This window comes from Danio aesculapii, unplaced genomic scaffold (genome assembly GCF_903798145.1).
Source record: "Danio aesculapii unplaced genomic scaffold, fDanAes4.1, whole genome shotgun sequence".
Classification (NCBI taxonomy): domain Eukaryota; kingdom Metazoa; phylum Chordata; class Actinopteri; order Cypriniformes; family Danionidae; genus Danio; species Danio aesculapii.
The window spans coordinates 10,001-17,388 of record NW_026613909.1 but is presented as its reverse complement, the minus strand read 5'-3'; the positions used below and the strand labels follow the sequence as shown (position 1 = coordinate 17,388).

Sequence of the window (7,388 nt, the reverse complement as noted above, 5' to 3'; positions counted from 1 at the left end):
TTCAATCTGTTCTCAGGGCCAGGCTGTGGAGATCATTGGAGCAATAGTGGACTTTCCTTCATGGATAAACCACCATTTGTCCAAGCACTGGAATAATACATGCAGTATTCTGACCTGGCTTTCCAACTAGTGGTAATTTGTCAATTTAAATATCTTTAAGTTAAAGAAACCCACCAGTTACTCCATGAATTCAATTTCCAGTCTCCAGTTCATCTCTAGGCAAAGCCATTGCGAGGGTTGGGTTAGAAGTGGTGGAATTTCCTTCATAGATAAAACCACCATTTGTGGAATGACTGGAATACAACCTGCAGTGTTCCAGACAGGCTTTCCATCCAATCCCCTGAGTTGTCCTACTAAAGGCCCAGAGTTGCAGAGATCCACAAATGACCATATTCTATCCAATCTATTCTCCAGTCCACTTTCAGGCCAGGCCATTGGGATTATTAGGAGCAATAGTGGAATTTTTCTCATGGGTGAACCACAACGTATACCTGCAGTATTCCGGCCACGCTTTCCAACCCATGGTTTTGCCCAACTAAAGTCTCAGAGTTGAAGAGATCCCAATGCTGAAACGTTTCTTGTTCCACCAAAAATCAACGTTACTACCACCATGACAAATCAAGAGTATTATCCCCACAAATTGAGTATTGCCAGTGATTGTTACTTTCCCGTTCTCATGTCTGATCTCTGAGTAACCAGCCTCCTGTTGCACAGATGTTTTTTGTTTTCATTAATGAGTCACTTGATTGAGGTGTCCTTGGCTCAATTGTTTGTCTGCTTTTGATTAGTTCTTTTTAAGCCTGATTATGGGGGGGTAATCTAATAACCTTACTGAAGATTCTAGATGTTTAAAAGGGATTTTTGGTATGTATATGTTTGGCTATATAATGCTCTGGAAGTTACAGCCACTTTAACACTTCGGTCACACCTCAGTGAGGATTTCTGGTTATGTTATTGCATGTTCTGAATGAATGTGGGTCTCGTGCTTTTGAGCTAAAGATTAAGAAGTTGCTTCACACTGGCAAGAAAATATTTAAGCCAAACCAGCATAAACGCATTGAGCCAAAATCTGGAGAAACCAGACAATGTTTAAACCCATGTCTAGTGCCGTCAGGATGAGGATCCATGTTGTATATTTTCAGAACTCATCAGTTCAGTGGACAGGCCAATTGATCATCTTTGCACATGTGACCTTTACAGAGACTCTCTGATTAGCTTTCCAGCAAGGAGAGTCATGTTGAATTTAATGCGTTGTTAGTTTTACACGATCTACAGGTCATAAATCATGAATCGAAAGAGACGCTAGAGAGAAAATTGCACTTTGTTTTCTGCGCTTCAGGACTCCGAATGTTACCTCATATTCTCTGACTGCAGTGGCTGTGTTTTATCGCACTGGGATGGAGGCTGGATATAGTCAAGATATTAAGACGTTGGACATCACGTTTTTCCCTCTGTGTTTCGTCCTGTCCAGTTGTGCTGCACTTTATGTACCGGGCCTTTTGAAACTCCCAGAATGCCTCACAATATATGCTAGACGCTAAAGGTCCTTTACCCACCCTTTAATGGCCAGTTATGTCTGAACTATAGCTTCGTAATGTAGTTTAAAGATTGTATTAAACGAACTTTAGGATGTGTGGCTGAGACTGTACACTGAGGAAAAGAAAATCCCTAGGATCAACTTGATTTAAAACTTGTTACACCGAAACCGTATCAAGTTTTTTCAACTTAATAATTGCTGTTTTTCAGTAATAATTTAAGTTGGAAGTATTTTAGGTGTAACAATGTTTGTTTTCACTTTTTACAGTGTATGTTGTGACGTTCCTCCAGCCTCATGAATATTCAATCGTTTCATTTGGGGTGGGCGGGGTTTAGATTTCTCTATATATGCTACGGATGGGTGTATTTTTACATTTCTTTGTAATTTATTTACGATTTTTCTATATTTTTTCGTGTTTTTTCAAAAGAGTTATCTACAGCGTTTCTAAAACAAATGAAGAGATATATACGGCAATGACGTGAACATGTATATATTTCTTACGTTTGAGATCTTTTGTTTAGTTTCTTACGTGCTGAGGTTATTTTTCCAGAAATAACTATATGAATATAAATAGTATGCAAGATGAAATGACTAATAAAATTTGTTTAACAAAGAAGCGCAAAGTGTTTTGAAATCATTCACGTCTCTGTTTTTTTTTTTTTTTTTTTTTAAGGATTTTGGTGCTCTTTAGAAATCTTTGCAAGATTTAATAGAATTGATTTTCTTACGTGTTTACTTTTATAAAAGACATCAAACAATGATGGTGTGTGTATATTAAGTCTTGGTTATTCTTTGATTTTCTGGATGTTTACTCTTGCTGTACTAATTATTTTTCTTTCTTTTACATTTTAAGGATCAATTGGTGGCTTAGTGGTTAGCATTGTTGCCTCACAGCAAGAAGGTCGCTGGTTTGAGTCCCAGCTGGGTCAGTTGGCATTTCTGTGGAGTTTGCATGTTCTCCCCATGTTGGTGTGGGTTTCCTTTGGGTGCTCCGGTTTCCCCCAGAGTCCAAACACATGCACTATATGAGAATTGAATAAACAAAATTGGCCGTAGTGTGTGTGAGTGTATGGATGTTTTCCAGTACTGGGTTGCAGATGGAAGGGCATCCGCTGTCTAAAACATATGCTGGAATAGTTGGCGGTTCATTCCACTGTGGCGACCTCTGTTAAATAAGAAACTAAGCTGAAGGAGAATGAATGAATGAATGAAGCGTTCATCCTTATTGAAAAGCCAGTTGTTGAACCACAAATTTCAGAAAGTGGTTTTATGAAATGTAAAACAAAAATGCAAAGTTTATATTAAGACCAATTAAGATTTGGTATTAAGACCAAAGTTTATATTATACTCTGACCAATGTGAGGAGAGTTTACACAGACGTGACTTGTATTAGCTATTTTGGTCTGTTTAGAAAAAAAACCGAACCGATGAAAGCGAACCGCACCAAGAACAAAGAGCAACACTAACAATTATAATCCCGGTTTCAGAACAAAACAATCCCTCTACAGGTGTGAAAGCAGCCTTACGCCAACATGATTCAGGAGTTTAAAATGTTTTGATTCAGGATTTGTTTTTACCGCCGTCACTCTCTTGTGTGCACGCACAAATGGCGGATCTGCATGAACAGATGTGTTTGGGCTACTTATCAGAATTATGGAATTAATATGGGAACAAATGTTAATTGGATGAACATGTATTGGTCTTCTGCCTCATCCAGAATATAAAAACCCATATAAACACATTTAGATCATTTACTTTAATCGGTACTATTGAAATGTGAAGATGCTTTCAACAACAGAACATGTTTCTGGAGGCGATCACCTACTGCACCTTTAAGACTTAATTTCAATAGTAGAAAACAAGGCTTAACTAGTCTTAAATCTGCATTTTAAAGGTATTAAAAGCGTACCGACAACAAAGACTTTGTTTCTAATTTGAAATCTACTAAAAGATTTCTTTATCACCTAGAACCTAATAAAATACACACTTGCTGAAATACGCTCTATAATAGCTTATAACCCGCTGCGTCAACTCATACATTAGCAGATATGCACCGATTGGTCAGCACAGGACTGGAATTGGATGATTTTTGGCATGAGGGGTGAACGGCCAGTCATCTGGCCAATTTGAGTAAGTCTATTCTGTTAAGCAGCAGCGCAATATACAATGAAGAGTGTTAGGGGTGGCAGAGTACTATAAAAATGGTCAAATTTAATTCTTTGCGGTCTTAAATGTAATTCTCAGGAGCCTGCAGATACCCTGGATAAAGATGTGATGTCTGGAGCTCATGAAGGTGATTCACATTCAGATCAGTGTGTGTGAAGCAGATGTTATATAACAGCACTCCAGTGTTCGGCTGATTGTTACGTAACACCACACTGAGAATAATAATGAAACACACTCACATCATGTTCTGCACTGCTGTCATGTGTGTGTGTGTGTGTGTGTGTCCCTACTGCAGTGGTTTCACACACATGATGATGTCATCAGCCAATCACAGCACAGACCCTCAGCAAGGTCAAATCACTGATACTGTCCTTTATTAATACACAGATACAGTCAGAACATACTGCATTACACCAGCGTCTGTAGAAAAACATCACGGCACTGCTAGAAAAACAAACAAAACCAGATATATAGAGATTTTTAAAAAATGCACTTGTATATTTAAAATCACATGTTTTTATTAAAGACACACACACACACAACAAAAATAATGCTACATTAGAGTTGCCAGCACTGAACTCGACGTCTGGAGTTTATATCACTTTAGATTTAAACTAAAGGCCATCATCTGGAAAACGTCACTATTCAGGCCTTTGAAAACGAAGATAGAAAACGTCCTGGTAGACGTTGAACACAGTGATCGACAGGAGCAGGTTCGTGGATTGAAATCAGACGGGAATTAAAAGCAGAAACGCCCACAAATGCGAGCTCACGTCCATATATGGAAGAGAAGGACACGCCCACTGCACAGCGTCACCATGACAACAGCATGCAGTAACGACTCGCGTATTTACAACAGTTCTGCCCCGTAAGCTCTTCAAACCCGTTTGACAGAAACACAATCACTGAAGAAAACGAGATTGTGTCATTATTATTATTATATTTTGTGTATCCATGTTTATATATGTCCAATTTTAAGAAACAAAACGCTTCTCATCCGTAAACTGACAACTAAAATGCAGCGAAGTGAATCAATTCTGTAGACGTTGTATGACATTGACGTGTAAATTGATGAGCACTGAAAGCAAACCATCATAACTAATATTATATTAAAATCTATAAAAATGGAAGCACATTACGACTATCAAAGTCTCAGATTAACATGTTACCAACTCCAGAAAACAAGCAAAAACAGTAATAAAGGTGAGACTAGCAATGCGAATGTCCTCGACTCACGGCACAGTTTACATGTCGAAAACGAAACGAAGCACATTTATATTACACAATACAACAATTACCTACAAATGCATCATTATTATCATTCATCATTATTAATGCATCAAAAATGCAACGTTATTGGAAAGAATAGTAAAAAATCCCACAGAAACGCATTCTGCTTGTGTTTTACGACTGACGCCGAGCTGCCTCGCTACCCGCTCTATTTCATCTTAAATAAGGAAACACGTGTTAGACGCATCTAATCTGAGGTAAAGATGAATCGTGTATTATTGCCCTGGATTAAACCCTGAAAACTAAAACAGATCCAGTCCAAGAATCGATCGCTCACAGTTAAAATCCCTGCCGGCGGCGTTACAATATTAGCCGCATCGTCATCGTGAATTCGCAAGATCTTTCTGGAAGAACAACGAAACGCTGACAAACACGAGCGTATTTACAGACTAACACCAAAATAACATGCGCTTGATTCCTGCGTCAATCCTCCACTACACAAACTTCCTGAAAAAATAAAACGAAACACTTAAAAAAAAAAAGCTAAATGCTAATGCTAAACTCACCGATTCACACGATGAATAAAAAGTATATATTCAAAACACTAAAAGGAGGAACGACAAGTAAAAATTATAGTCCTTTACGCGTTTTTTTTCCACCACAAGCAAATTTTGCCACTTTATGCGACCATTTTATCGGAGGAAAAAATGCTAAATGCTAAAGCTAAACTCACCGATTCGCATTATGAATCATTTGGGTTTAAAATTAAAGATTCAAAAACACAAAGGAGGAAAGACGAGCAAAAAATTATAATCCGCTACGCTTATTTTCCAGTTTATTGATTTTATTATATTGGAAAAAAAATAAGGTTAAAACGTTTAAATCCCTGATTCACGTTATGAATCATTTGGGTTCAAAGCTATAGATTCATAACAGTGCCTCGAAACTCTAAAAGTCGAGCAAAAATCAAACTCCTTTATGATTTATTTTCCACCACAAATTTTGGTGGCTTCATTGTATTGATTTTTTTTCCAATAATTATTCATTTTATTATAAAAAAAATGCTAGTGCTATACTCACCGATTCGCATTATGAATCATTTGGGCTTAAACTTAAGATTCAAAAACACTAAAAGGAGGAAAGACTAGCAAAAATTCTAATCATTTACACTTATTTTCCACCACAAGCAAATTTTGCCTCTTCAGTGATTTTATTATATTGGAAAAAAAATAAAAGCGTTAAAAAAACTCACTGATTCACATTATGAATCAATTGTGTTGAAAACTAAAGATTCATAACGATTCCTCGAAACCCTAAAAGGAGGAAAGACAATCAAACTCCTTTTATGTTTATTTGACTTTTGCCACCTCTCTGACTTTATTTTATTGAAAACAATAATAATAATTTAAGTGCTAAAAATCCCCGATTCACATTATGAATCATTTGGGTTCAAAGCTGAAGATTCATAACAGTCCCTTGAAACCTTAAAAGCCTCCGAAACAGCTCAATATAAAAACATTTGTAACATTTTCTATCCGAATTCTGCCTCATTTTTTTCTCGTTGTCTTATTTCTGATGACAAATCTCCAGTACATGAACACTAATAATGTGTCGAATGTCAACAAAGAGAGGAAATGATCAAAACCGGACCGAAAGTCTAGCGAAAACGCAGAATCCTTTACGCTTATTTTCCACCACAAACTAATTTAGCCACATCAGTGACAAGAAATATCAGAAAAAATAAATGCTAAAAATTACAGATTCACATGATGAATCATTTGGGTTCAAACTAAAGATTCAAAAACACCAAAATGGAAAAAAACTGATTCACATGAATCATTTGGGTTCAAAACTAAAGATTCAAAAACACCAAAACAGAAAAACAAACTGACTCACATGAATCATTTGTGTTCAAAACTAAAGATTCAAAAACACCAAAACAGAAAAACAAAACTGACTCACATGAATCATTTGGGTTCAAACTAAAGATTCAAAAACAGTAGAACAAAGAAAGACTAGCAGACATTATAATTCTTTACACTAATTTCCCACCACAAGCAAATCTTGCAACTTTGCAATTTATTATAATGGAAAAAATAAAACAGTTCAAATCCTTGATTCACTTTATGAATCATTTGGGTTCAAAACAGATTCATAACAGTCCCACGAAACCTTAAAAGCCTCAAAAGAGCTTAATATAAAACATCTGAAGTGTTCTCGATCATAATTCTGCTTTATTTATTCCTCGCGCTCGTGTTTTTGAAGACAAACCTCCTGTACACAGATATTAATGATGTGTCGAGTGTAAACAGAGAAAAACAGCAGAAAATCAGACTGAAAGACTAGCTGAAACGCTGTCAGAGTCTCCTTTTGTTATTTTCTACCACAAGCTCATTTTGCCACATCTGTGACTTTATTATATCGAATAAAAAGCTGTAAAATCTCAGATTCACAT

At 36.6% G+C, this 7,388-nt stretch overlaps 1 protein-coding gene across 1 annotated transcript in view; it reads right to left on the bottom strand.

Annotated features, from left to right (window-relative positions):
* Positions 1 to 4,055: 4,055 nt before the first annotated feature.
* The window catches only part of tefb (TEF transcription factor, PAR bZIP family member b), a gene marked incomplete at its 5' end in the record, with an annotated part of 11,765 nt that continues 8,432 nt past the window's right edge, over positions 4,056 to 7,388 (bottom strand). Inside the window, one exon of the mRNA XM_056452776.1 lies at positions 4,056 to 7,388. This exon is cut by the window's right edge and continues 822 nt beyond it.